The 8,852-nt window shown below is 31.6% G+C and overlaps 1 long non-coding RNA gene across 1 annotated transcript in view; it reads left to right on the top strand.

The window, feature by feature from the left end:
• Positions 1-3,977: 3,977 nt before the first annotated feature.
• Positions 3,978-8,852, top strand: part of LOC141514986 (uncharacterized) — a 61,952-nt gene continuing 57,077 nt past the window's right edge. The window contains exon 1 of the long non-coding RNA XR_012476183.1: positions 3,978-4,663. This is a non-coding gene — a long non-coding RNA (uncharacterized LOC141514986). The remainder of the gene's footprint in view (positions 4,664-8,852) is intronic.

The following is an 8,852-nucleotide window of genomic DNA, read 5'->3' as shown; positions in this document are numbered from 1 at the left end:
TATATGCTCACTTTAAAATATCTTATTAAATGAGAAAGTTTACATGAGTTTTCAGTAATTTACCCATGTGGGATTACAAACAGGTCAGCATCATTAAGTCTCTAGTGATTTTCCTTTTCTATTTCCTCAAAAGTTTGAAAGTCCCTAGGTCACTGAATGTCCATCTTTTCCTCTCAAAGATTATGCTGAATTATTCTGGGTAGTTGATTATTGGTTATAATCCAAACACCTTGATTTCTGGAATATGATATTCTAAGCCTTATGATCCTTTAATTTAGAAACTGCAAAATCTTGTGTGATAATTACTGTAACTCCATGATAACTGGAATTTTTCTTTCTGACTACTTGCAACATTAGCTCCTTGACCTAGAAGATATGAAATTTGTCTTTAATATTGCTAGTTGTTTTAATTTTGGGATCCCTTTTAGGGGATTATTGGTGGATTCTTCCAATTTCTATTTTTTCCTTTGGTTTTAGAATGAACAAGTAGTAGTCCTTGACAATTTCTTGCATGAGAAAGTCTAGGTTCTTTTTTCTAACATGGTTTTCAGGTAGATCAATCATTATTTTTGTCAAGAAAATGAGGTCAAGTGACTTGCCCAAGGTCACATAGCTAGGTAATTATTAAGTGTCCAAGGTCAAATTTGAACTCAAGTCCTCTTGACCTCAGTGCTGGTGCTATATCCACTGTGCAGCCTGGCTGCCTCCAGTTCAAACATTTTAAAATTACTTCTCCTGCATCTAATTTCCAAGTCAGTTGTCTTTCCAGTGAGATAGTTCACATTGTCTTCTAATTATTCAATTTTGGTTTTGTTTTATTGTTTCTTGACTTCTCATAAATTCATCAATTTTACTTTATTCAATTCCATAATCTAAGTACATTTTTAATTGAACTTTTTCACTCCTTTTCCATGTGAGGAGTTATGCCTTTAAAAGCTTTCTTCTCATTTTTTTTTTTGTACTTCCTTTTCAAATTGGTCCATTCTGGTTTTTAAGATGTTATTTTATTAAGCATTTTTTTCATGATTTACACACATTGTTCTTATTTCTCTTTCTAATTCTTCCTTTATTTTCTTACCTGATTTTCAAAATTCTTTCTGAACTTTCCTATGATGAGAGCAATTCATGTTTTTCTTGGATGTTTTAGATGTAGGAGCTTTGACTTTGATATCTTTTAGTGTGTCTAGAGTTTGATCTTTCCAAACTCCATATAATTTTCTTTGGTAAGTTTTTTCTCCTCTATTTGCTTATTTCCATAGTCTATGAATTACTTTTAACTCTGTGTTGAGGTAAGTTGCTGCTTGCAAATGGGGGAGGCACAATCTCCCAAGCTTTGGACTTTTAAAAATGTTTTCATAAATAATTCTTGGTACCTCCAAATTTTCAGTTCTACTAAGGTGATGTAATATAAGGAGAGGTTCTTACTACTTTCCTGTTATTTGCTTTGGGTTGTGGGTGTTCATAAGCAGTTCTTTCTGCCATGAAACTGTGAAGAGGGTTGCTGCTCACCTATAGCAGCAAGCTCTGTTAAGCAAGTGTTTCTTTACTTGGATATGTGACCCAGGACTTGTATCCATATCTAAATATGGGCAAAATAGCAGAGTCCTGCCTCAGAGATAGTAAATATTCTCCTCTAATCTCCTTTTCATCTCCCTAAATCTATGGCAAAGTGCCCTAGAAACAGCTGTTGCAGGCTGGTTCCATGCTCCCTAGGATTGTTCCTGGTCTTCTGGGTAAGCTATTCTTGAGCTTAAGCCTACATTTTTATCCTTCTGCAATAATATTTTTTTAAGTACTCAATTTTTTATTGTTAGTCATTGAATCATATGTGATCCTTTTTAAGACCCCTTGGTTATTGTTTTTATTCCCTTCTAACTGCCAGCAGTATTTTCTTTGCCACAAAACTATAGATTCTAATTGGAAAAATTCTGGGCATTTCAATTTGGTGAATTATTTCAGGAGGTAGTTAGTTGATTCTTTCTATTTCTACTTTTCCCTCTCGTATTGAGAAGTCTAGGAAGCTTTATGATTCTTAAAATAAAAAAATATGAAATCTAAGGCCCTTTGAAGAGTCATGGTTTTTTATGTTTTAATCCAATGATTATAATTTTTAACTTCTAAATCTCTTTTTCAACTCAATTGTAGTGAATAGGATATAACATGTTTTTCTGCTATATTTTCAGTCCCTTGCGTGTGTTTTAATATCATAATATCTCTTGTCTCCTGTCATTAGAGCATATTTTCCTCTTTATAATTTTCAGGGAGTTTGTGGCTTAGATATGGTTTTATACCTTGTTTCCTAAAATATTGAATACATTTCCAATTTTGTCTATAATTTGTATTTCTTTTCCATTTTTTTCTTCTAGTGCTCTCATTTCATTTTTACAAACATTTTGAAATGCAAAAAAAAAAAAACAATGCAAAATTCTTACTTCATTTCTTTCAGGAATTCTTATTGAATTGGTGACCTGGGCTGTGTTTTTATTTAAAACCTTAGTTATAGGTATTTTGGAGCTAACTTCTATCAATTTTTGTGTGGAACATCTCTGTCACCATATTTTTTATGACAAAATAATGCTTCTTCTTTTTTCCAGTATACTGTTTTAACTCTCTTATTTATTGACTTATGGTGATGCCTGGTTCAATATATTTCTCAGAGTTCTTGTCTAAACTTGTTGCTTCTTTTCTTCAGTACCTGAGTTATTACATTCTATCCAGGACAGATAAGGCTTCAGAACTGAAATTTTCAATGCCCCAAAAGGCATCAAATCTATGACAAAATTTGATCAAAATTTTCCCAGGTCTGAGCTTTGTAAGTTATTAACCTGGACTTGGGTCTGAGCAACAGAAAACTACTGTAACTCTGAGCTTTGTAAGTTATTAACCTGGACTTGGGTCTGAGCAACAGAAAACTACTGTAACACTTATTCTGATTTTCAATTACAGGAACTTGAAAGAGCCCTGAATTGTAATTTTTCATCATTATGGTCAAGTCTGGTGCCAGCAGCCATAGTAATTCCAGCTCCAATAGAGTTGCTATATTTAACAACTCATAGTAGGATCTTGGGATTGAGCTGGTGATCTGTTGCAAGGTGAGCCACCTTGCATTCCTGTCCCTTTCTCTCTTTTAGCTGAATGTAACAAGGACCTAAAATCTTTTCTTTGAAAAAAAAAGAGTTGTCAAAGTAGACCCAAGTCCCCTCTATACCTTGGGTATGAATAATGGAATATTAGCTTTTGGATCTAGAACCATGATTAAGAGGGATAGCTGGGTACATTTGAATTGTAGGCAAGAGGTGAAATTCTTGGACTGGTGCAAGAGCAGAGCTAAAGCATTTGCCAAGAATGTTTTCATTAATCAAATAAGTGGTATGTTCAAAGATGATCAGATACTATCAGAGTTCCAACCATAAATGATTCCTACTAGTGTTCTGGCAAGGTTGTTCTCATGACCTTTTCTGTATGAAAACATGAAATCAAAGTCTTTGGGTTCTAGGGGGAGTATGGTTGCAAAGCTGATGCTTAAAGGCATTGATGGAAGGGCAGACAAATGTTACTGAAGCATCATGATGTCTCGTATTCTGAGAGGTGCCATTTTATCTTCAGATATCACATGCTTGTGCTTTGGCTAATGTTTCTGGAGCACTGAGGTTCTTCATCTATAGAGGAGGCAAAAATCATACTCAGGGGCCAAGAACTCCCACAGTACGGGACCATTACCAAAATCCCTCTTTCCTATCAGGTCATAGGATAAAATATTTCTTGTGAAGGCATGTGAAAAGCATGACTGCACAATACTGCTTTCACTATAATAAACATAATTGTGTATGTCACACCTTCATGTTATTATGACATGGTTCTCTTTGATTATGAAAGATAAACATCATCACTGCTCAACTTAACCATATTAAGACCACTGGGATATACTGCTAGTTCAGAGTAATGAGAGTAGTGCCTTCCTAATAGAGTGGAATTCCTTGTCTAGCTATTTTTTATTAAGGCTTCATACCAGATTAGAAGGTGGAACTGAAGTTGCACTTTGCTTTTTGGTCTGAGATATTCTGCTACTGCTGATTACTCTTTAAACTGCTTCTTTAGGTACATAGACAAAGATCTTGACCTCTCTATACACTAGAATATTGTAAGAGGTACAATTCATGTTCCCATTCAGGCCTGAGTCTATGACTTAGAAATGGGTGATAGGGAAGCAAAAACTGCAATATGGAACTTGTTACTAGCTAGGCCTTACATCTGAACTAGAGATGGGAACTTCCTTAATCTGCTACACATCCATTCCTAGCAGGGGAATTTTCTAAGCTTCTGTCTTCCTGTGCAAGCTTGGACTGGAAAATTCCAACAACTGACTGTGTAATTTTTATTGATTTTTCCAGTAAGGATTTGGACTGGTACACTTTCTAAAATATGTTTGAAGGAAGATTTTTCCTTGTTTTTTTTTTCTTCTTTTGCCCTAAAAGAATGTATTTAAAAGATATTTAGCAACTATAGCTAGAAAAGTGAAAGGTCATAATTTGTTTTTAAGACCAAGATGACATTTTGGGGTTTAGGGTAGAAAAGGATCACATAGGGTTAGGGCAGTTTGCATTTTACAGCTGGACTATCTCCTTGATGGGGCAGAGATAAAAGTAAAGTGAATACTTAACAGGTAACTTTAGTTCCATTGAATTAACTGTACTTGCTAACTATCCAATAACTTTGTTGTATTAATGATCCTGAAGGATGACTACAAATTGTGGATATTACCACTGCCCTCAACAATCAGCATTGTGGGGAGGGGCAAAATATTGATTGTATGCCTGCATCAAGAAAATTTAGGTTCAAATGTTGTCTCTGACATTTCACAACTCTTTAATCTTGTATGTTTTTTTTCATCTAATTTGAAACTTAGTTTCTTTCTCTGTAAAATGAAGCTGTCAGATTTGATATTAAGGCTCCTTTCTAGCCTTTGCCTTCCTTCGTGATTTCTCTAAACGCTATCATGTGTAAAATGAGAAATGAAATATAAATGAAATACATATATATGAGAATTGAAATAAATATATTTGAATTTATTTTTAAATTCATTTTAAATTAAATTTATCATTATTTAAATTTATACATATAACTTACTTTTGGTCTGAAAAAATATTTTGACTTCTAAATTAAATGTCAAAATTATCTTAGAAAATTATGTCAAAGTTTCTCTAGATTGAATGTTTTAATACATGTCAATATAACAACAGAAAAGCATACAAATATAACAATGGACAGTAATTTGAAAGAAGGTCTTTTTTAATTATTTATTTTCACATTTTTTAATGATTTATTTATTGAGTTTCACATTTAATGATTTATTTCCATTTCTTGTTGTGAAAATAAACAGTAACTCTTCCCCCCCAATAAGATAGAGAAACTTCAAGAGAAATGAAGTTGGGGGGAGGGAGTGTACTTCAGTCTGTGTTCAGATATTATTAGTTCTTTCTTTGGGATGGTTTAAATTCTTTATCCTAAGTCCAACAGGGAAGTTGCCTCAAAATTTTTTCACACAATTGCTATTGTTCACTTTATTTCCCTCTAGTCTAGTCCTCCTCTCTCCCATTTATTCTAATCTTTTTCTCCTTTCACTCTGTCCCTCTTCACACAATGTTCCCACTCATTATCACCTACTCCTCCCTCTCCCCCCTTCACCCTGTCTCCCTTCTCCCATCCTTTTCCTCTCCTTTCTTCCTATAAAGTAAGGTAGATTTCTATACCCTATTGAGCATATATGCTATTTTAACTCCAAGCCATTTCCGATGAGTTTGAAGATTCAGTCATTTTCCCTCACATTCCCCATCATTTCCACTCCATTTCAAGAGCTTTTTCTTGACTCTTTAAAATGTCTTTTTAAAAATTATATATTATATCTTATAGATTTTTAACAAACTTTCTTATTCAAGTTACTGTGGTGTTTGATGATGATAATATTATAAAAACACAAAGCTAACTTTTGAAAAATACATTAAAATTTAATGTTTGCAAATGATGTTTATACATTTTATTTAAAACTCATAATAACCTTTGGGTGTGAATAATAGATCAATTATTGTTTTCATTTTATGGATTAAAAATATTAAGTTTAGTCCTTGCCCAGGGACACTTAACTACTTTTTAGAAATACAACTAAGTTTGAGATTTCAATTTGTCTCAGATTCAGGAATTTTTATTTCAATAAAACTCTATCTTGGAAACACCTCTATTTCAAATTAAATTAAATTTAAAGAATTTAAAATTAAAATGGTTCAAATTTTCCAATAAATTTAATAATAATCATATGACATAAAAATAATTAAAAAGTTTAAAGTGAAAATCCTCTTTGCAGAGCTTATAACCTATTAAATTGAATTAAATCCTTGGCAACATCAATTAAAAATACAAAACATTTTGTTAAAATTTAAATATTCTAGACAAGTCTATTTTTTATTATTATATTACCAAGAAAAAATTCAAAAATGTTTTGTAACCTTTTAATAAATATATGGGTTATTTAATAACTTTAAAAGCTACATGTTGAAAGCGGTAAAAGCAATCAACTAGTAGAAAATACATAAATGTAATTTTAGTAAATACAAGGATGTAATTCATAAGTAATATAGAATTAAGAGAAAAAATACATATATAATATATATATATATATATATATGTATATTGCTAGTTTTGTGGCTAAACCTAAGACCGTTATGTTCTCAAATGCATTGCTACTCTTCACAAATAAAAGATACAAAAAGATTTCATGAGTCATAGTACCATTTCAGTTTCACAAAATGGTTTACGTCTATCAATCAATAAACATTAAGTCTATATTATGGACTAAGTACATGATGCTAAGTACTAGAGATACATAAAGGAATAAAGACAGTATTCTTCTCAAGAATGCCACAGTCTAAAGGGGGGAATACTATAAGTAAATGGATAAGCACAAAAAAGTTATATATAAGACATAGAGGAAAGAATTAAAAGAGGAATAAACTAGAATAAAAAAGTGTTGGGAAAATTTTTTTCTGTAGAAGATAGAATTTTATTTGGAACTTAGGAAAAGCCAGTAGATGGAGATGAGGAGGTAGAGGAATAAGAAATGATTGACATCAAGTCCAGAATCAAGAGACAGTGGAATTCATTAATGATGCAAATAACCAGGAGGCCAGTATCACTGGATCTAAGACTACATGTTAGAGAGTAAGGTATAAAAAGAACAGAAAGATAAAAGTGTGATAGGTTATGAAAGATTTTGAATGTAAACCTGAGAATTTTGTATTTAATAATGCAATTTTTTTGCATGATGATGGTGACGATGAAGATTTGATAATTGCTGGAAGACATGGAAATGGAAAATTATGAAATTAAATTTAGGAAATAAGAAATTGGGAATAATTATGTTATATGAAATGAAATATTTAGGATGTCTTTGAATGCTAGATTATTGTTAAGATGTTGCATTCATAATAGAACATAATAGCATAATATTAAACAATAATATATGTATGAATATATGAACATGTTTTATAGTTTCAGTGTTATCATCAAATCATAAGACACATCTATAGTAAGTGGTGTTTCAGGTTTAATCGTATTTCAAGATCCACATAGGGAACTTAATCTCATAATAAATAAAATATTTAAATGAAAAGAATGATGATTCTGTTACTCATAAGTTTTCCCCAAATAAAACCAATCTTCTTCTGTATTTTATGAATTATAATGACTCAAATATTAATTCAAAAAAGTTTTATGTGTGCATAGAATTCATACAAATGAAAAATAATGTCTGAATAATTATATCAGGATCATTATTTTTCTCCCTTTTGCTTCTTTTCTTTTTCTTTTTTGCAAGACAAAGCAGGTTAAGTGACTTGCCCAAGGCACACAGCTAGGTCATTATTAAGTGTCTGAGACCAGATTTGAAACCAAGTACTCCTGACTCCAAGGCTGGTGATTTATCCAATATGCCACCTAGCTGCCCCTCCCTTTTGTTTCAATGAATACAAATATCATGTTTGACATTAATTGCATTATTACACTGCTGTAAGTCTCATACTGCCTCAGTTATTCACTTGGAAAGTAAATTTAGGCAACCATATTTCTCTTCTGTGATACAAAGATTAAAGGTTTATGTATGACATCTTTAATAGTCTATGATTAAAATCTAAGGAAAGCCATATAGTATGGTAATCATGATAATTAATATTTACAGGGGTATGTAAAGATAATTCTAGAAACTCAGTTTCAATGGAAAATATGTAATTATTAAAAATAAGTGAAGAGTTTCATGTCTTCTAAAAAATGAACTGTTCAAGGGACAAATTGTTCTAGATTGCTTAACTAAAACATCATTTCCATAATTAATCTTCATTCCTAAGATTTTATCCATGTCTTTAATTCAATTAATATTTCAAATAGCAAATGGATATTAAACATATTTTAGATACTCTGGATAGGATAATTTTATCAATAATAACATATATATATATATATATATATATATGCATATAAAATTCTAAGATTTCAACATGCACCACAAATAGTATCTCCATTTTTTCACAACTTAACTGTATTCTACATGGTATTAGTATTATTATTCCTGTATTTAAAAATGAGGAGAAAAGTAGGATGTAGTTAAATGACTGATCTGAGTCAATAGAATTCTGAATCTCTATTTGAACCTATCATGGTACAGAATCAGGCATTCTATCTAAATTTACTTAACTGCATTCATTGGGACAATTCATAGTTCAAGGTATTTATCATTCCTTTTCCAGTAGTGTTAGAATAAGGCATGAGGAGTTAGCAAGGAGGGAGGTAGGAATGATTGAATGATT

The sequence above is a fragment of the Macrotis lagotis genome, chromosome 1, assembly GCF_037893015.1.
Source record: "Macrotis lagotis isolate mMagLag1 chromosome 1, bilby.v1.9.chrom.fasta, whole genome shotgun sequence".
Lineage (NCBI taxonomy): Eukaryota > Metazoa > Chordata > Mammalia > Peramelemorphia > Peramelidae > Macrotis > Macrotis lagotis.
Note: the sequence above shows the minus strand (reverse complement) of the source record. Positions and strands in the feature narration are given on the sequence as shown.